At 44.1% G+C, this 21996-nt stretch overlaps 1 long non-coding RNA gene across 1 annotated transcript; it reads left to right on the top strand.

The window, feature by feature from the left end:
• The first annotated feature begins 9118 nt into the window (after positions 1-9118).
• LOC140590991 (uncharacterized) lies at positions 9119-21133 on the top strand. The gene is made up of 3 exons (XR_011991873.1): positions 9119-9613; positions 14967-15245; positions 21010-21133. It is a non-coding gene; the product is annotated as an uncharacterized lncRNA (long non-coding RNA).
• Positions 21134-21996: the final 863 nt, after the last annotated feature.

A 21996-nucleotide genomic window follows, 5' to 3' on the forward strand; every position in this document is an offset into this window, starting at 1 on the left:
TAAAAAGCACATTTTGCAATAAACTCTGAATCTGTGGATTGGGTACAAGGAAATTTTGATTTTCCGCACTCAGGAAAAATGATCTGAAATACATCACAGTGAAAGATCTATAATAGTCTAAAATGATCTGGCAGAAGGAAACAAATGGTTTCTGAAATGGTTTTCAAGAGGGCAAAATGGAAAATCCAACCCGGAGAATTTCCCTTGCAGTGAGATCACCCACATCTACATTTTCACTCGTTCCACTAGGCCACAAATCCGTTTACAGGTCTTTTTTTGCAACATCACTAGATGTCACTGTTAAGCCAGTGTAGCCTTAAAGCCAAGATTACTGCACAAAAATGTTTCCAGTCCCCATGTACTGTAAATCCATCCACTGGTCTGACATAACTGCTTATACTGCAGGGGTGTCAGAGGGAAAAAGAGGACACCCTGGATGGGATGCCAGCCCTCTGCAGGACACACTCACGCTACGAGACGCCTGTTCACATAACTGAATCTTTTTGGACTGGCCAGGGAACCCGGAGTTCCCTCACCGAATGGGGAGAACATGGGGACTTCACACACACAGAGCTGGAGGTAGGAATCAGACGCCCAGCCTCAGAGGTGCGAGTGTGCGATGCCACACACCCGAAAGCCACCAAGTAACCTCAGTTTCCTAAATGCAGACGCCTCGTTGCTTTGATGTTATTCTCCTCTGAAATAACTTCATTCTATTAGGCAAAAGAACTTGAATATTGTAAACTATGGTTTTATTATTTTACTTTGTCCCACTACTAATAGACCACACTATAGTGTTGACTTTCTGTACGAATTTTTAATTACTTTCCTATAATAATGCTACAATACACTATTTTATTGCATGCACACACATGCACACATTTGTCGGAATTTCATTGTGGGAATTCCACTGTAACACTTTATCGATTCCACCTATGTACCTTGAAAAACATAAACATTAACTATTAGACACCTTCAGCAAAAAAAAAAAAAAGCTAAAAATGTTTTTAAAAATTTCCACCTTGTTACACATGAGCAAATGGACTATATTTTAAATGCTTAAAGTTCCTGTGGAGATGTTTTAATCAATAATGTTAGGAAAATATGTTCAACGTCATACAAAAAAAACAAACAAAATCAAATCATTGAGCACAGTGCATATCCTCCACCAGCAGGTCCTCAGGCGTAAACTGGAGCACGGTATTCCTGCTGCCTGACTTCCTGGCTCAGTGCCTGCTTTGTTCTTGCCAGCTGACCAGTAAACACAGGCTGTACTGTCCTGGATGTTGTAGCCAGAGGAGTCACCTGTCACCAGCCCCTGATTCAGACCATATCTCCACTCCATCCGTGGTGGAGCTTCTCATGAGCGACGTTTTGGAGAGGGGTTAGAACTTCTAGGCCTAATCTTGCCCTAAATCTCCTGTGTTGAAGGCTGATGTCATCATTCTGTCAAGCACGGATGACACATATCTCACTCTTGCCTAACGTTTGTATTCTAGAACGGCCAGTGAAATCCACCCCATGTAAATGGCAGCCATACTTATTTTATTTATTTTTCTATTCATGAAGAGTAATGCCTTTATTTGCTTTCATTGCAGTATAATTATAGAACAATATAAAGCTGTCTTAAGATTAGTCACTGCACACTTTCTGAAATCTGTTTGAATTGTACATGCTGTCTTTGGTCCAGAAACACAACACAAGAATCGTGGCACCTGAGCTGTACAGGTCTGCTAACCACAGCTCTCCTTAGTGACAATATTTGCACTAATCGTGTAAAAAATACCCAAGGGTAAACTTTATGTGTACTCGGGCTACAAGCACTCTCACCAAAGTTATGTCTAAGTCTAATATTTATGTGAATCACTGCCATATTTTCAATCTGGCATTTTCATAAATCACCCTTTTAAATCATCATTAAAGCAGCAGGTATAAGAGAGGCATCAGGCAATTCCAATATGCATGATTCAGAATTAAATCATTTGTCTAAAAAGCTATTGTGTGTCACTTATTTAAAGGAAACTGTATTAAACATACCACAAGCAGGGAACTGCGAGATCTGCTATTGAGAGACATTTTTTTCCTGATATTTAGGGGATCATCAGTATTTTGCAATTCCATAAATTATCAAAACAAGTGACTCTGGTTATATTTATGCTATAGCAGAGGTTCTGGCCTGGTAGATGATGGTAAAATTCTGTTTAAAACCTGCCGTTTACTGGGCCAGAGACACCAGAGACAAAAGGAACACAGGAAAATGCTCATTTTCTTGAGAAAAAAATTGTTAATTGGGGTAAATTCCATGGACAGTAACATGACAAAGCATCCCTCTTGCTGCTGCTTATCCGGTACAGGCCCATGGGGACTGGCAAACAGCACGTGGGGTCATTTACAGTAGGATTATATTTTATCGTGGTCCTGACCAGCTGACTCCCAGTCCTCTGTGGCTACTGAGCCCTCAGTGCTCATTCCCCTGCTTCAAGTGGCCTCTTTGTTCCACCTGCAATACCGGGGGTCAGAGGTCACCTTCACCTGAGGCCAGTTGCTAGAACAAAGCCTCCGACTCACATTTTATTGCATTTTATTTATTGGCAAGAGTTGGGGGTGTCTGGGGGGGTGGGGGGGTGGGGGACAGGGTAACAATGTGTTGACACATCAAGTGGCCTTGTGCTCTGATCAGACCCTTCTCATCTCAGAAGAAGGAGCCACTTGTGAGCGTCTCCCATCACTAGGACCTTATCTGGGGCGGCCATGCATGAGTGACCGGCTAACAACGGACGGTGCTGTAATTCCCTCTGTTTCTGGAACCAGTTAGCAAGGATACGCAAAGAATTCTCCAGAAGTATATGATTTGAAGCAGGCTAAGGCCTCCTGATTTGCAATCCAGTTTTGCGACTGGACTGCATTCCCATTCCTGTGCACAATACCATCTGAAGTACTACTCGCAGTCATTTTGCATAACACTTGCCATCATTGTGTCTGTACATGCGTTATATACATAGCATTTCTGTATGTACAAGAAAAGTCTCAAAAAATATAATTCATCTTAAAACTATAGTTCATCTTACATAACTGTGCAAGAAAAATAAAAAATCACCCTTCATTTGTCTTCTCCCCCCACACCTACTGTCCCAGCTTAAGATTTATTGAGTTTAACACCCTGGGAGCTGTAATGTAGGTGAGGCCTTTTTAGTTCGACAGTCAGGTGTTTGTGTCAACTGTCTGCAAAAATTCATCCTTGAGTTGTCATGTATAGCCCAGCTCTGCTTAAAGGGGATTCTGCAGGCAGCCAGAGCGGGTTTTCAGCTCAGACTGCGGTGTTTGAAGCACGCTCACAGGACCTTGCATGTTCTTTATCATTCAGCAGCTCGTGGAAAAAGTGCATCCTGTTGGGAAACAGTCACCCTATAGCTGACGCGCTGGGAAAATGATCGATTTATCCCTTTGCTGAAATGAATACAGTGACTCAGGGATTATTTTTGGCTGAGGGGGGGCAGCTAGTGTTTTTTTTTTTTGAATATGGAGAGGTATGGGGAGGATATCTGAAAAAACACAGCGACCTGGTTCATTAGATATAGCTGTTTATTAATGTGAAAAGCCGGGTCCTTCAAACGGCAAATCATGTGGCAGCAGCTGAATATAAACATCACACAGAGAGGGTCAAGAAGATCTGTTACTGTTTAGCTAAGCATTAAAACAAGTATGATTCCTCATCCGAGTGATTTTGAATGTGCTGTGATTGTTGGTGCCAGACGTAGGGGTCCTAGTGTCTCAGAAGCAGTTACCACCCAGGATTCTCACATACATCCAATCAGCAGCAGTCAATGGGCTAAAATCCAGAGGAGAACAGCCAGAATGATTGAGGTGGACAAGAAGACCCAAGTGCAAAAATAGCAACTCAGTACAACAGTGGTGTAGAGAAAGACCCCCGAACACGTGCCTCGTCTACCCTTCTGGGAGCAAAAGTGGGTCGTATCAGAAGAACACAATAGAGTCTGACACAGCTTCTATCCTTTTCTGCTTCCTTCCATATTAGCATTTTCCCTCTAATTTTAGTAGTCATTTGGTAACACTTTACTTGTCGGGGCACAAATGATACAGTATTATACTATTACTTATGTATTAATTAACCACAAACTGTCTTAGTTACATACTGATCTCATGTTCATTCATCATTAATGAATTATGATGCATCTTTCATTCCAAGCAGGTACTATATTTGTTACTATGTCTGTTAATTCTGTAAACCTTTGTGAACTGCTGAAGGAACTACTGAAGGAACAGGTCATGAATAACACAAGTTAAATACTGATCTCATGTTTGTTCATCATTAATGAATCACGATGCATCTTTTAGCTCAAGTAGCAAATATATTTGTTCAGGATTTGTTCATGATTTGTACTTCAGTAGTAGCAGAGTTCATTATTTAAACTAAGTATTTGTGCCCGATCAAGTAAAGCATTACCATCATTCTTATGATTATTACACACCCATTCACGTATAATTGCATGTGTATCCTGCAGTGGTCGGGCTCACCGTCCAGCGTTCCCCTCCTGGTGCTCTTTACTTCCTGGCATCGTCGCCCAACTCATCAAATCTCTGTAATGGCTACGCAATATTGAAAGATGTGGCGTACGCATTTACAGAGCTTACTCCAAAGCAAAATAAAGTTATTGGAGTGACTCTGGTTATGTTCACTATGCTGCTAAGCAAACCATAAGATCACCAAGTTAGGGGGCAGTTTGAAGAAAACAGACGTGGGGTCAGTGATCCCATACATACAGCCCATGCTGTACATACAGCCCATGCATACAGCCCATACATACAGCCCATACATACAGCCCATGCTGTACATACAGCCCATACATACAGCCCATGCATACAGCCCATACATACAGCCCATACATACAGCCCATGCATACAGCCCATACATACAGCCCATGCATACAGCCCATACATACAGCCCATACATACAGCCCATGCTGTACATACAGCCCATACATACAGCCCATGCATACAGCCCATACATACAGCCCATGCATACAGCCCATGCATACAGCCCATACATACAGCCCATGCATACAGCCCATACATACAGCCCATACATACAGCCCATGCATACAGCCCATACATACAGCCCATGCATACAGCCCATACATACAGCCCATACATACAGCCCATGCATACAGCCCATGCATACAGCCCATACATACAGCCCATGCATACAGCCCATACATACAATCCATACATACAGCCCATGCATACAGCCCATACATACAGCCCATACAAACAGTCCATACATACAGCCCATACATACAGTCCATACATACAGCCCACGCATACAGCCCATACATACAGCCCATACATACAGCCCATACATACAGTCCATACATACGGCCCATGCATAGCAGCACTGACTTACACTAGTGGCCAAAACTGTGGCAACTGCCACAGCATTTTTAGCATTATGCTTTAAAAATTATTACACAAATAGTGGTGGTTATGTTTATTAACGTCAGTGAACATCATACAAATATCATACATTGGGAAATTTTGAATTTCGAAAGTTGAATGAAGTTCTGCAATTACGAAAAATTGGAAGTTTTTTGCAATTTTGCCCACTAGTGTACATCCCTTGGCCATTTGATTGACTCGCTGTTGTTTTGTAGAGAGCCCTTTACATACATTCCGGTTGCCTAGGTCCCCTTCCCACCTCTCCCCTGATTAACAGCTTCTACTCTTTAATAGATTGCCCCTGGATCTGAGATTGTCTCCAGCATTGAACATACTAGGTTATATTGTGCTCAGTATAACCTTTTTCGTCTTTTTCCTTTTGTTGGTAAGTATGGAGCTGTTCTTTGGACGGAATTTGTTCTTTGAAGGTGTGACGTTATCCTGACTAAATCCCTTACGGTCACTGAGCAGTAATTACAGATCTGCTTAAGAACAAGTCTGATTCTGCATTATGAAAGGGCTAACTCGCCGTAGGAACTGGCCCTGACCGCTCTCCGCGCGGCGCCACGTCGTCAGCCCAGGCATACAGCGGGGGGCCGGCTGGCCTGGCATGGAGCGGCATCCTCTCCGGAGGTGCCGTGGCGTAATGGAAGCCAGGTGAGGAGCAAAGGTGTTACGCAAGCTTGGAAAAGGTGTTAAAAGTTACGCCGAGTGAGGCGGCAGATTTATGGGCTTGCGCTCTTGGCGGGGACTCGAGTCCCTCCAAGGTGGAGCTTTCCCTCTCGCCAGCTCATGCTGGTTGCCAGTTCTTCCTGGCACCTGGTCAAGCCCCGGCAGATGGCATCCTTTGTGCAGGCTGTCTCTGCAGGTGACATACCGTTCGGCTGACGGAAGGTGCTGCTTTTACTCACAACCTGGCCAGCTGGGTACGGTTGGGCTTACCTTTCCATCCCCCCATGAAACCCCCCCCCCCCCACACACACACACACAATCACCCTCCACACACAATCAGCCAACAGACACTTACTTGTCCAGGCACGAGCTGAACGAGTGAGGTCTGTCCCACTGGCTCAGCTGGGAATGTGACCGGCTCCCCGGCTGCCCCCCCCCCAATCACCACCCCTACACCTGTTACACAATAACCTCGAATCTGCTCTGTGCTGTGGCACTAGCATGGCTCCCCCCCCCCCCCCCGCCCCATCCATGCCCGAGACAGCTATTTGCAGCCCTTTCAATTTGCCCCCTCCTGTTGTTTCAGTGCCAGCCGGTTACCTGCCCTCTCAGGGGACACAGACCATGCTCTATTCCACCCCCCAGCCAAGCTTAAACCCAGGTGGGGCTGTAGCTTCACTACGGGGGCTGGCTGGGGTCCAGTTGCTGGGTTGGGGGAGGTGTAAGGGGTGAGACTTGAGTCTAATTAAAACAGAACTTCTGCTCTGGCAACCAGCACTTCTCACTGGAAATTTCCGTCTCTCAAAACTGCCAGGGTCTTTACCTCCCAGACCACGAGAAATTTCACTGTGACGTTGTGATTTACCGGATTTGAGTTTCAGCATGTCAAGCTTTTGGACCTGTGTTTATTTATACTGCTAAATTAACCGGAATGATGCTGCATCCCAAAGCGTGGACCCATTTTTCTGAGCGTTTCTTTCCTTATGTTGAAAAACTCTTGACATATTTCATTTATTAAAATACATATAGAGCCATCATATATACACTGCACTCTGTACATAATCTTTGATATAGTAAAAGTACTGTGCATTGAATAGGAAAGAAGAAATAGTAGCAATTATTGCGCGTGGCTTTCCTCTGTAGGAAAGGGTGCAAGATTTCTGTTCTAATGCCACTTGCTTATTTATTGACTTGGCAGTTTTGATTGATCATAGTGCTTGGAAGTTGCTGCTCAGCTGACCTCAGAACAGTCGCTCCCTCTGGTTGTGCCAAGGACAAGAGACGCCGACTTGCTTGCGCAGGGTGGCACCCAGCCTATAGCTGAGGTCGGTGACCAGCAAGTGCCACCATACACAGGGGGTGGTGACCACAAAGAAACAGTCTGTGCCCGGAGCCATTCCTACGAAAAGGCAGGGAAAAAACTGGCCACTGGCCACAGAAATATGGACTTTGGTGGCTAGTTAGAGCAGAAATGATCCTGTACAAATTACAGCTTACTATATTAGCAACTCACCAGCTACTAACTGTAGTTAACTGATGCGCAGCACTGTCTGACTGTGTCATACTCGTTTCTTTAAGGGAAGAATAAGCTTAGAGTTGTGCAATCGTGGAATCCTTTCAGCTACAACGAAAAGATGCAGTGTGCATATGTGTGGAAAGCAGATAGAGAAATATGCCATGCTGGGCATATACAGAACGTTACATCATAAGGGGGGGGGGGGGGGCGCGGGGGGGTTACAAATCACGGGCAGAAGGACAGAAGGAGAAATGGTCTGAAGATCTGAAAAGCAGTCAGTTAGACACTTATGAAATATCCTTCATGTGAAGCATGAGACGGAAATCCGCAGTTTCAGGTCTGATAAGGTACGATAAACAAACATACAGAAACAACCTAGTTGCCGCAAGGGTTCTGAGTGAAAGCCTTAAAGTATCTGTTTGATTTGTGTTTTGATTTCCCCTGTGTGCCTCAGTGTTTGCATGCAAGTTATGCATGTTGGCCCAGCGGCTACAAAAAAAAAACAAGCTACAGGCAATTAACAAAAGGCCCACTGATGTAGGTTATGTCTACAGCTACCACACAGCAGAGGGACCGGGAACTCTGGTCTGACTGCAGCCTCCTCAAAACATTTTATGACTGTTCACCCCCCCCCACTGCCAACACCAAACTCACAGTGGGGGTTTGAGGTGTTCAGAATCTGGGGCCCAGCGGCCTCCAATCAGAGGCCGGTCTCCTTGTGCCTGCGGCGTGAGTCAGCGTCACATGATGTTTCCACATAGAGGCCATTAATGTGCTGACTCACCCCTGTCAACAGCGTGTTTCTGCTGACAGGTGTCAAGGCATAGAATCACGCACAGTTAGAAGGAGGGCTCTGGGGGGATGGGCTGCCATCTTTGGGTTTCAGTGTGACACGTGTTAGTTATTTTCACCTCCGAACAATCCCTGAAAAGCAGGGACAGACATTTTAAACTTCCCAGACATTAAAAGCATTACAAAGGGTTACAATTTAAAAGTGATGTATCTGATTTTACATAAACCTCTGCCATCATCTGCAGTAAGGATGCAAAAACCTTTGACTTTAATATTGTATGTTTTTTTATTTTAAATCTATACATTTATTTGTAAATTATATATTATGTGGTATTGTATTATTTACGATAATATTAAATTGTAATTAACAGAAGTAGCGCATGAATGATTTATTTTAACTAGATTTGGTAGTTTAAGAAATTGTGACACCATGAAGAAGAGTTAATTTAAAGGTCTGTCTATATAAATTGCTTTTCAAATTATTTGTTTGTTTATTTGTATATTGTTTTCAATATTTGTGTATTATTTCAATACCAAGGGAAAAAAGATGCCGCCCCCCCCCAACCTACTTCAGTCTCCGCTGTGGTTTTGGTTCTTAGCCAGCAGGTGTCAGTCATGTCAGAAAAGAAGGTCGGAATTTATTTCCCGATTCCGCATTACAGGCTAGTGTCGTTTGAACACAAATCGTCGCGTGTGTTCTTAAGTATTACAGTTGGTGGTATTTGTAATTTTGGCCAGACAGCTCCTGTATTAAACTCTGAAAACTACAAAAAGGAAAGAAAGGTGCTGGAAAATTGCATATTAGATGAAACAAAGGACTTGCTAGAAAGTTAGCAACTACCGACACAATTTCGTTATTGTGATTTATACGAATGCCCGACTAGTGTCTACTCTATGGGCTGAAACTTCCCTCCTTAAATAGGCACTAACATAAATATTTAATATTCCCCTCAAGATTTTTGATTCATGGACAAATCACATGGACTGACTGGGGTCATCACCAGTTAGGCAACAAAAAAAACCAACGGCGAAGAAGCTGATCTCTACCTGCGTCTGACGCTGTACCTCGGATGAACATGGGCGCCTTTACAGGACTCGATCGGGCAGGTAGCGCTCAGGCCCCCGGTACTTGGACCCAGATGGAACTCAAAGAGACTAAGCACTTGTGCAAAGGCAGTTGTGAGCTATTTTAATGTTATCGCCTTGTGTCTTATGCATATACACAAGTCTCAATCTTCTGTTGTGGTCTTGTGTGTTATAATCATTCTTCAAGTTGGCACATTCTAAATAATGAATTATATGATGATTTTATGATATCTAATTCTTTTTATATATTTATTTATCGTGATAGATTTGTTAAATATACATATTGTCTTCCCTGTCTAAACCATTTTTAACCTGTCTTTTCCGTTTACTGTAGCAGTATATAATTACTACATTTAGCTAGGTTTCTACATGAGCTGCGTGAGAGGACATATTCTCTTTCAGCGAACACGCCATCGCATTTTTCTGAGCAGTTAGTAGCCCGCGATAATGATGCAAGAAAAACGGAGCGATGACAATGGAACGGTATCCTCCAGCGGAATCTCATTGCCTTTCATAATCTCCCATAATCTCCTTCCGTTGTCAAGCGGCTTGCCAGACCTTGCTGGATGCTCCTTGGTTTTGTGTGCTGCACTTGGGCTCGGTCTCTAACAGAATTCTCTCTTGGGTGATATTTGTATGAATACCATTAATGGTGTGAGGCGTGAGCAGTGTTGGTGCGGCATTTATTTAGAAACAATCTTGAATTTAGTTCTGGTCTATCATTGCAAGGTCAGCCTAGCAGCAATGTACCTAAATTAGCTCCATGACTTATGTACTATCTACCTCAATACATGCGTATATAAATAATTACATACATGTATACACACATACATGCAGTACTGTGCAAAAGCCTGAGGCAGTCAGAAAATGTCTCAAGCTATTTACCTGGGTTGTAAGTGTATATTTGCTCAGGGGAAAAAAACAATTTGACATTATAACATATGCAAATGAAGAGTAACATAATACAAACTAACAAGAAATTCTTCTGTTCTCCAAAAAGTCACTGATATCTAGTTGGATGGCTAGATGAACAGCGCTTCAGTTCCCAGACCTCTCCTCTGAGGCACCTCAGCCGTTCCATGATTTTGTTCAATTTCACCAGCGGATCATTTAATTATTTAATTGAGTTTGTTTTAAAAAGTCCGCGAGGTATTGATTAGCCATATGAGGTGAGGTAGTGGTCAAGTCAGAAAATACATGGCCTTACAGATGGTGGCTGCCAGGGGCTTCATTAGCTCTATTTTAGCTGGGCTTTGGCCCCCCCCAAATAAACGTGTATTTATTGGCTTAAGTCATGAATAGTTTGCCATCAGCCCCCCTAGTAAAGACTCAGCCCCCCCCCCCCCCATCCATTCATCTTTAACTACTCCCCAGGTTGCTGCAATTAATGGGACACTTTGACAAGTACAATATCATAGTTTTATACCAGGATGAAGATCATTTAGGCATCATTTTCTCCTTAGACTTTTGCACAGTACTGTACATGCATGTGTAAATGCATGCATACATACCTGTACATGCATGTATGAATGCATACATACAGACATACCTGCAGACGACATTTCTGCATGGCAACTTTCCCAGTTGCAGTTTTAATATATCACTGGGTCAGCATGAGAAATGAAATGGGAATTTTTTGGGAGTTTTGCAAAAGCCGCAGATGACACGTGAAGGCCAGCAGATGACACACAAGAAGGTTAGTAACTCATAAATGCGTAAAATATATGTACAGTACTGGTCTGGAGGACGCCAAGCGCGGCAACATCTCATGTGATGTCAGGCAGTGATCTCTCAGTGATCTTTGTATCTCACGTTTCTTGTATCTTTTCGCTTCACTCCACTCGCATGCTTGCTTTGCTTGCCAAGGGGCCCAGAAAATTTTACGCAGGTTTTCCAGATCGCAGGGGCCCTGCACCTCTAACCCCTGTGATGTAGGAGGGTCAATTGTACACACACACACACACATACTGTATTTAGGTGTAATTTTTTGGGGCCGGGAACCAATTAATTGGTTTTCCATTATTTGTTATGGGGAAAATTCGATCAGATCTCGAACTGTATTAGGATTCGATCCGAAGTTCTGGACGGATTAAGTTCGAGTTCCGAGGTACCACTGTATTATAATGTTACATTGTTTTTTTCTTGAGCAAATACACACTTACTAGCCAGATAAATAGCTTTAAACATTTTCCTTGACTGCATAAGACTTTTGCACAGTACTGTACATACATGCATACATACATACATTGCTTTGCATAAGAGCATCTGGCAAATAAGTAAATGTAAGTGATCGCTGTGCAGGGACCCACAGAGTCCCTGAGACTGTCACAGAGGAAGAACCTGTAGCTTATTATGTTATTGGGAGTTACTCTGCCATTTCAGGCATAAACAGTAAATGTACCTGCGCAGGACAAATTCAGGGAATGACATCACATGACCCTGACATGCTGCTACCCGGGTCCCCCCCCCCCCCAACACAAAAGGCCACAGAGCCAGGGGGCTGTGGGTGACGGTGCCTGGGGGGTGGGTTGCCTTATGTAGGCAAAAGGTGAATTCTACAAGACTATTACTTCAGTTATGATTTTGCAGAGGAATTTACTTGTAATTCACTTGCAGAAGCTTGTACAATGATCTTTACCACTGTCTGTCTCTATTCCCCAGTGTCGCTGCTCAGAGTGACACGCAATCCGTGGTTCGCCATGTGTGTTCCACGGAGATGTGCTCTTCCAGTGACCGCACCACGCTGTTTACTTATCTTATCACCTCCCGACATCTATTAAGTTGGAGGAGCTCGAACCCGCCTAGACTGGCCTCCCGGATCCCCTTCGCCACCCTGCCACAGTGCCATAGTTCACGTACAGTGTGCAGGAAGTTATTAACTGTAAGAGATCAAAGGCAGCGGACAGGATAAACATTGCTTCCTGGGACTGGCTCCTCCAGGCATCGACCCACTTCCTTTTTGTGCAGACTTCCACCAGTGCACACATTGTCACCACATGACCCAGGACAGGGCTGTTTGTGGAGACAGAGGCAGAGGTGGGGGGGATTTCTGGGCTGGCGGTGGGGCAGGGGGTGCTAGTTCACCCCAAGGGGTACACTACATCACATCATAGACAGCTAATCCATTCACCTTTATCAATCCATATTCTATGTTCTTGGAAACTGCTGCTGTCACTGAGGAAGTAGTAGGAAGCCAAATCTGAGGATATTTTCATGTAGGGATTTTAAAGAGATCAGAAAACGGCAAGAACAGGGCTTATGGAAAATGCTACAGAAAATTCCGTACATATGAAGGCTAGAAGATAAAATTATTGAAATTCATTTGGCATGTTTCATGTGTCAGACTCCATTTGTGTGTCATTTCGCTGTCTGATTTCATAGTACATAAGGGAATAAAGGCGTCTTAATTGTTGATCTTTAACAATGCCCTTTAGAAATCTCTTCCAAAATGCAGAAAGATCTGCCGAAAAATGTTTAGCACAATCCCCTGAAAAAACATTCTGAATCTTTTACTTTAAATGCTGTTCGTGTATCAGATGTTTAAACAAAATGTTAAGTTTACTAGTAAAAGACGTATACTGGGTCCAGGGGTATGTCACTGATTTGAGCCATTTTAATAAGTGACATCATGGCAGGGAAATTGGGTAGAAGAGGTGGGAGGAACAGAAATACAGCTGGGGTACGGGGTGGGGGGCAGTACCCCAGCCTGTATGTGTGCTCCACCCCATCCTGGCTCTCTCTCCCGCTCAGAGCAGCCCCTGTGATTAACTGGAGTCGTAAGTGCCGGGCCTGATCAAATAATGAAAGAGCATGTAGCATGCTAATTTCACACATGGCGCTCCTATTGCGATGCAGCTGGACGGTTAAGTCGGCACCATTAGGAGTTTATTATGTGGCCAGCTGCGGCTCCTTTTGCGGGGAGGAAGTGCGGGGAGGGCACCCTCGACATGCGGATGATGTCAAACAGATTGGATGTAAATGGCGTGGCCGGCCTTTCCCACATAATGCAGTGGTGCAGGTGTGCGCGTGTGTGAGAATGCGTGGCAGTGTTCGTGGCACTGCGCAGGAGGTTATCGCTGACTCCCACCCGGGCAGGAGAGCTCCTGGGGGCTCCAGGGAGCATGGGGGAACAAGGTCAAAGCCAGGGAGAAACTGCAGGTGTTTGGGGGGGGGGGGCAGATGACTGTGTCTGTAACTGCAGCAGCCGCAGGGGGATATTTGTGGGGTGTCCCTGTCCTTGCTCCCCACACACCCACTTGGGGAACCGACAACTGGGAGTAATCTCAAAGTGAGCAATGCAGACCCCTCGACCTCAGCATCCGCTCCATCGCTCGACTGCACTGGAGCCACACGGGAACCTGACAAAGGGGTCGACAAGCGTAGTTGGTTTGTTACCCAGAAGCCCCTCATCCTGCCAATGACAACAGAGGCTGTGGTCATTTTATATTGCTACTGTAGCTGAAGAGAGGCGCACAACAGGGCAGGCGTTCAGGCCCTGAGCAGCTGGTTACGCATTAAAATACAGATTAAGTAGGAGACACAGAAATTATTGTAGCATTATTTTTATTGCTTTCACCGTCTCCTACAGTTACTTAAGCACCTTCTTATTAAATCCCCATTAAACCTGTAAATCCCCCCCCCCCCCCCCAACAAGGAGAAGACCTCCGTGTGACGACATCATCATCCTCCTGGTTTCCCAGCGCTGCCACCCCTCAAACCCCCTATGAAAAGCTCCACCTAAGCATTTGGTTACAGTGTTTTCAGAGAAGAGGCTCGATATGCGCCCCCCCCCCCCCCCCCGATTCTCTTACATTTCTTCTGGGGAGCAGAGGTGATATAAACATTAATTTGCAACAGAACAGGCAGGCGATTAGATCTAACCCTTTAACCTCTTAGAGAGCTCTCATTGCTGTCCAGGGATATCCAGCACCATACCTGCAGTGAAACAATTGACCTTTTGTTCCCTGAAATGTTTCACCAGCTACTGTACAAAGGTTTCAGATTTTAATTCCTTTCCATTTAACCGTAGAGACTGGGAAACAGGCAGTAGAGCATATAGCATCGATCTGAGATCTGTTTCAACTGACCTGTACATGTAACTGTAACTATTCTATCACTCTTAGTATCACTGCAATTCGAAAATACATAAAAACAATATGTAGGGAATCCTGTGGTTAAATTGTGGTTAAAGTATAGCTCATACTAGCTCAAGATGTGGCAAATGCATCAGTAATAATGCATAAAAGCATAAAACAAGGTGCAAAGATGCCACTCTAGGTGTTGGTGTTTGACAAAACTAGAATGACGCTTGACAGTACAGGCTTTGTAGTATTACTAAAGACAGCCTGCTAAGTTAAAGACTGCAGTGCTTTAAACTGGGCACATCAGATCAAAGTGCGGTTTGATTTTTTTTTTCTCCTCTTTGTTTTTGTTAATTAAACTGTAGCAGAAGAGAAAAAAAACCCCCTTGGAACAAAGACTCAGTGGATGGGAGATCACACAGGTCCAAGCCCTGAAAGAGACAATTACCCACAATTGGAGCCTGTCGGGATGAACAAACGTTTAATAAGCAGGATGAGGCTCCAGTTGCCCCGGAGAGGCATGGCTCTTGTCCGTGAGCAAGGGGTGCGGTTGAGTGACGAGGTCAGCCCTTGGCTGGGACGCTGATGCCCCCCGATAATGGAGACAGGGCTGGGTGATCACAGCAGGAGGTTGGCGGGACCAGGTAAGAAAAGACCCCACCTAGCCCCCCCCCCTGCCCTCCACTTTTTAATTAAAGGCCATCAAACAGTGCCTGGCCCTTCTGCAGTGCCACAGTATGCTGTAAGAACAGCGCTTGACCTTGTCTGCACTTTAAAGATTCATTGAGACCCCCTGGTGCTTCTTGCACGGTGATGGGTTCAAGTGACTCTGTCGGGTGTTTATATCTGAGAGTGAGTTTGCCGTCAATGCCTGCCACCTTTCTGTTCGTATGTTGGATTACCAGTGAATGATTTACAGATAATGCATGCTTTTTAGATCAAAGTACAAATATCCTTTTATAGTGTTGTGGGTGCCATGCTAGTAGTGAAAATGGAAGCAAGGTGTGCATGTGTTCCCGGTAAATAATGTCGGAAGTTAAAATAAAGGCTCCCTGTTTTGGCAATTTAAGATTTGCCGTCTGTGTATTATCTCCTGTAATCTAGAGGTTTTTTAATTGAGCTGCACATGATTCTTTGCGTGTAATTCGAACATTTTCGTGAAACTGGCTGATTTATGGTTTGCCCAACTGTAAGCCACTCAGGATGATCTTTTTCATAAATATGATCCTTTTATTAAAACAATTTTAGCACGATTTCTGTTTCAATTTCCCTTTTTCAGTTTCTCAGCTATATTTATAATTTAATGTAAAATGCTGTCTTAGTGTCCCCAAGGGGTGTCGTGAGCTACTGGAATACCTTTATTGACTGATTAATAAAACATTAATAAGTACTGTCCTATAAACGGCAGCAAGTCGCAGAGCTGCTGTATGAAGGATGGTGAGAGTTATTAAGTTCAGCTAGAAGTGCAGCTGAGGAATGTTCTCACACTGCACATGAGTCAGGGTTGACATTGAGGTTGTGGTACAAATTCTGGAGGGACGTGACTGTCCCTCTGGGGTGACTGAGCACCTTGAGTCACCAAAAATGACTTGAAGAAAATAACAGAGGGTGGAGTACTGTGACACGAGATACTGGCCAAGGAGCGGCCCGCCCATTTGGGGTTCAGATAAGACGTGTGAGCATCAGTGATGTGCGAGAGCAAGAGAAGATGCAGTCAATCATCTTTAAAGTCTCATCAACACAAAAGGCGATGAGTATATCTGAGGATAAGAGCTGTTCTGGAAACAGTCCATCTATTTCTCAGCGCACCGTCCTAGCATTGCAAGAGATATACCGTTAGTGAGCAATTTTCCAGGTAACATCTAGAAACAAGCAGTCAGGCCTGCTGGCCCTTAACTGTACATGGGCTGCAACGCAACATCACACACATGGATCCCTGGTAGAAAAAGAAGAAGAGTTCCTTTAACAACATAATAACAACTGTGTCCTCCCCATAAAAAAGTTGTAGGTCTGTATATAATATACTCAGCCCATTTTGCAGTGATTAATAACAGGCCTCTGTAATGGTTATATTACTACATGTATAAACACAGTAACAGGGACACACACACACTGCTAAAATGCCTTCAGATGTATCAATGTGTAAGACAATATATAAATCAATTGGAGAAGATTAGTTTGAAAATTAATTGCTTGAAATAAAATTGTATAGTTTTAGCAAATAGTACATAACTCAAGCATGTAACAGATATACAGGGGTGTAGGAACCGGGGGGGGGGGGGGGAATTCGCATGTGTCCCCAACCCCCATTATTTAATTTGGCTTCATTCTTCCTGCTCAATAAAAAGATCTTTGCACTTAAATTAAGTCGCGCCCCCTCCCCCCATATCAAACGGTCTCCTATGGTTTTGTGTGTGTATAAGAAGTACGCTGTCTTTGTGGGGACTCTCCATTCATTTCTAAGGGGAAACGCCCAGCGTGGCGACCTTACCCCCCACCCAGCCCTCAACTTAACCTTAAGTAACCAAATGAAATACGAGACTTTTGGCATTTTTAGTTTTTTTATTGCATTCACAGATCTTTGTGGGAACCTGAAAAATGAAATAACAGATTTTGATCACATTTTGGGAGACATTTGGTCCCCACAATCATGGGTGTAAATTACGGGGGGGTAGCCCCCCCCAATAAATCAAAACCAGCTAATACAACCCCCCCCCTCCAATAATCATGTTTCCCCCGTAATGGGTGGAGACCTCAACCCCCCCCCCCCCCCCCAATGTTCCAGCCAAAGTTACGCCTTTGCCCACAATGTAATATAAACACAATCCACATACTGTGTGTGTGTGTGTGTGTGTGTGTGTGTGTGTGTGCGTGTGCGTGTGTGTGTGTGTGTGTGAAACCTGGTATGGGTATATTGTAGCACATAGCAGTATATTACATGATGGGGTGCTGAGTTCTGTAGCTATGCCAGTTTTTGTTAGAGATGATATCTGCAACCCCACAGCAGATTCAATATTCATCAATCCATTAACAGGAAAGGGAACAACAATGCATTATATCAATAAGTAAAGAGGCTTAAAATACATCAGAACACCAGCAAAATAATTTGCATGACCTGAATTGCTAATAGTCATCAAAATAAAAATCCTTCATTGCCTCAGTCTGCATATCCTGCATATGTTTGTATGCCCATAATTTAATTATGTCCCATAATTTAAACCCCGTCCTTCCCAAAACTAATGCAGAAACTCCAACTTATTAATTAACAAGTTATTTAATATTGTGAGTGGGTGAGTGGGTGGATGGATGGATGGAAGGATGGATGAATGGATGGATAATAAGCCAGGTTCTATATCTTTCATAATTTCATAAGAAATTATTTTGTACTGTTATACGTTCACGTGGAAAATTATGGGAACATAGCTCACTCAGGAAGACCCCTCATCCAGTTCAACCTGCAACAATTCTATCATGACTTTTCTATCTGCTGCTTAAGACACTTTTTATTATAACAGATAGACTTGTCCATCTTTGAAACAGAGGGAAGGCACCCATTCATTCATTCATTCATTCATCATTAATTCATGCATTTAGTGTTAAATTCAACAGCATTTAACAGTTGGAATCCAACATTTTGTAATCTGCAGGTAAACTTCCTTGTACAGCTGTTTACATTTCCTTTATGGCTTAGTAATGTTTGTACTGTGTCTTTGTCGCACTTCATCTGAACACAGTTTGTTATCCCAGGAAGGCAGAAGAGGTGGATGAACCCAGAGAAATGTATTGATATGGCCATGCTTTGTAATGTGGAGTGTTTGGTGCAACAAACAACAGTGCTTCCACGTGGACGTCTGCTGGAGCTGAACAGTTCCATTCACAGACTGGTTACAAATTAGACTCATTTGGAATGATTATCAGAGAAATCCACATATGGTTTCCAGCAAGGTCCAGAGTTACTTTCCCTGCATGCCATTAAAAAACATTTAATCTGATAGAATCATTTGTCTTTGTGTCTGAGTCCAGCAAAGTCAAGGGCAGATCCCAGCTCTCTGATTGGCTGAGAACTATACTGACATCATCAGGGGTGAGAGGTCAGGCCAGGGCAGCCCTTGCAGGTTCCATAGTGGATGCCAAGTTTTGTCTTGAGAGTTGCCAGGTGTGAAAGGGTCTCCTTGTTGTTCTTGGGCTTGTTTGAGACTGAACATCTGCACTGGACGATTAGCCAGCTCCCTGGAATGGATTCAAGCTGAATCTGGTTCTAAATTCCTTTTAAACAAGAGAGTAATTTTGTGAGCAAATGAAAACAAGGGCCCAGAATTCTAGTCTTAAATCTATTAGTCAAATAGTAACTTTAGCATAGAGTCACATTGTCTAGAAACTGTGACTAACTTAAACTTGCTGTTTTTGAAGGGAGAATCTCAAATCTGTCAATCTTACACCTGTGCCTATTTTTTTTTTGCATACAATAGTAAATTTGGCCATAAATGTATTGGTTTTCATCCATCCATCCATCCATCCATCAATTCATCCATCCATCCATCCATCCATCCATCTTCCAACCACTTATCTAGTTCAGGGTCAATGGAGATTTATTTTTCTTTTCTTGGTTATTTTATGTAGAATTTACATAATGATTATAATACACTTTACCATATAAAACAGATGTTTAATCTTGTTGTTGAAAATCACATTTTTGAGCTGATAATTGTATGTACTGCTCCTTATGTGACAATAAGGTCCCCAGCAAAATAATCTTCATTAAGTTCTGATCGAGACATCATTAAAGGACAATAAAAGTTCTTCTGTGTTGATTGGATCTTTCCAGGTGCTGTGGGGGGTGGGGGGCGGAGGTGCTGGATGCAGGTGGCCCCATGCTTGTAGCACTGTGACCCTGTGCCCCCTGACCCCTGCTTAAATGGGGGGCAGCTTCCTTTGGGGCTATTGCAGAGGATGGAGCCAACCACTATTTTTAGGGTGGCAGCCATCGGGGACACCCCAGAGAGCTGTGGCCAAGGTCAGAGGTCATGCTCCAAAAATGACAGCCCCCATGACCACCCCTTAATTGGACATTTATTTTTAGTCTAAACAAGGCAACTTGAGCTATTTAAGGAAACATGAAGAGGTTGTCTGCTAATTACAGTGAAGCAGACTGACCCCCCCCCCCCACCAATTGCAGCCATATGCTCACAAACAAGGGGGCTGCTCCATCACCTTGTGCAACTAGTGTCCCTCGCACAAGTATCCTGCTCATCTACTTGTGCATGCGTGTTTGTTGTAGTCAGCCCCATCAGTGACCAAGTATCAACACAGCTTGATACATAGTCCACACTCCATGCTTCACTACCTGTGTGTCAGCTTGTTCCAGTGACATTCAGTGTTCTCGACCACACGAGTGTTTCCTCACGGATGACAGGAGCTCCTGTTCGTCTCCATGTGTGTGTGGCCAGAGACAAAGATCTCACTGGAGATACCCCAGCCATGTACATGTATGATCTGCTTCAGGACGTCACGCATCATTTACGCCAGGCCTCAGGCGGTGAAACTAACTCTCCAGATGTCATCACGAGAGGGTTTCTTTTCTTCTCTTATAACGTTCAGCAGGCCATGCTCAAGTCACCTCTGCGACAGACATGTCAGGTACAGGAGGGTCTTGAAATATTAATCAAAACACCAAAAGCAGGCGGCGTGGTGGTCAGTGAGTAACTCTGAGGCCTGGCATATCTTGTGTTCGGGGTTTGATTTCCAGTTTGAGTTTGCATGTCTTCTTCCCTTCCAGGGTCTCCGTTTCTCCTTGGGTTCGGCTTATGGCTCTCTGCACCCCTGACCAAGTGATTATGAAAGATGGATCATTAATAAATTTCATTCACTGAATATTATGTATTATACACCAGTGGCCAAAATTGTGGAAACACCAAGCATTTTTGGAATTATGCTTTAAAAATTATTACACAAATTTTGACGGTAATGATTATAAACAATCAAACATCGTTTCAAATATCATACATTGGACGATTAAATAAGTAACTGGAACAACAGTTGAATAGACTTCTGTAATCTCTAAAAATTGGAAGTGTCTCCACAATTTTGGCCACTTACCTTGTTTCTTTTTTCCCGTTGCCAGCAACCACTAGTTGAAGTCTAGATAACTTGAACATGCTAAGACATTGATAAGGGTATAGGTTTGGTTTCAACATCGGTATGGATCGAATCAGCTCTGAACCCAAACACACACGGTACTCCCAGAGTCTTGGTGGAGACATGTCCTTACCATCCATACCCAAATCTACACCCTTGATAACAGAACATGAATGGTACAGTTTTTAAATGGAGGCATGTCCTGGAAAGAGCTTCCCTGGTATTAATATGGCTGTAGTTAAAAGGCCACCCAACAGAAACGTGCTTTTTCAGGATGGCTCTCTGGTCCTGTGGGAGAGGTCAGCCTGGCCATCTCTCCTGATCAGCTCAGGAAGCCCCGGGGCCTGCTGAAGCACCTCACTGGAGATGAGACTCAAGTCACCAAAGAAACAGTGTTTTATAGGTAAGTATTTGCACTCGGTGCATTATTTCTCTCCTGAGTGTCCTCTGAAGCCACTTTAAATGCTTCTCGGGAACCCATGTACATCAAGGGTTGTAATTAATTTATTGAGCTCCACCCAGACCCAAAAAGAGCAAAAAAAAAAAAAAAAACCCAAATCACTGGAACCACCTCTGGGGAATTTCACAGAACTGGGTTAAAACGTTTAGGAATCGGTAAGTAATTGGGCTGATTTGGGCTTGTTTGTGGTCAGAGGCGAAGGCAGCTTGAGATAAAGCAGCACTTTGGGTATGTTTGTGCAGTTTACAGGTTTTTGATTGCTGCAGGAAGCAGGCCTGGGATTAATGGACGGGGGCTGCATCACGTCGCTCTGTTTACTGCCACGGTTGGGCTTTTGTGGCCACCTGACCACACCGTCTGAGGAGCTGCACTTGTTGCCCTGGACGTGCTCCATGGGTTCTGTGTTTCCCAAATGGTTTTGTTTATGAGTAATAAGTAATTGCACACGATCCATGCTGCAGGAGAGCGTTTAATGCTGAGGGGGCACTAAAACATTTTAATAGAGGGATGAATGAATCCAAATTAAATATTGGGGGGGAGCACAATCCAAAATGGACTTGCCAGTCTTTGTGCAGCATCTCGTGTCGTGGGACCCTGCCATGTCACCCCCCCGTGGGACCCTGCCCCCATCCCCTATGCCATGTCACCCCCCCCCCTCCCCTATGCCATGTCACCCCCCCATCCCCTATGCCATGTCACCCCCCCATCCCATTGCCATGTCACCCCCCCCATCCCCTATGCCATGTCACCCCCCCCCATCCCCTATGCCATGTCACCCCCCCCTCCCCTATGCCATGTCA

The sequence above is a fragment of the Paramormyrops kingsleyae genome, chromosome 5 (genome assembly GCF_048594095.1).
Source record: "Paramormyrops kingsleyae isolate MSU_618 chromosome 5, PKINGS_0.4, whole genome shotgun sequence".
Taxonomy (NCBI): Eukaryota; Metazoa; Chordata; class Actinopteri; order Osteoglossiformes; family Mormyridae; genus Paramormyrops; species Paramormyrops kingsleyae.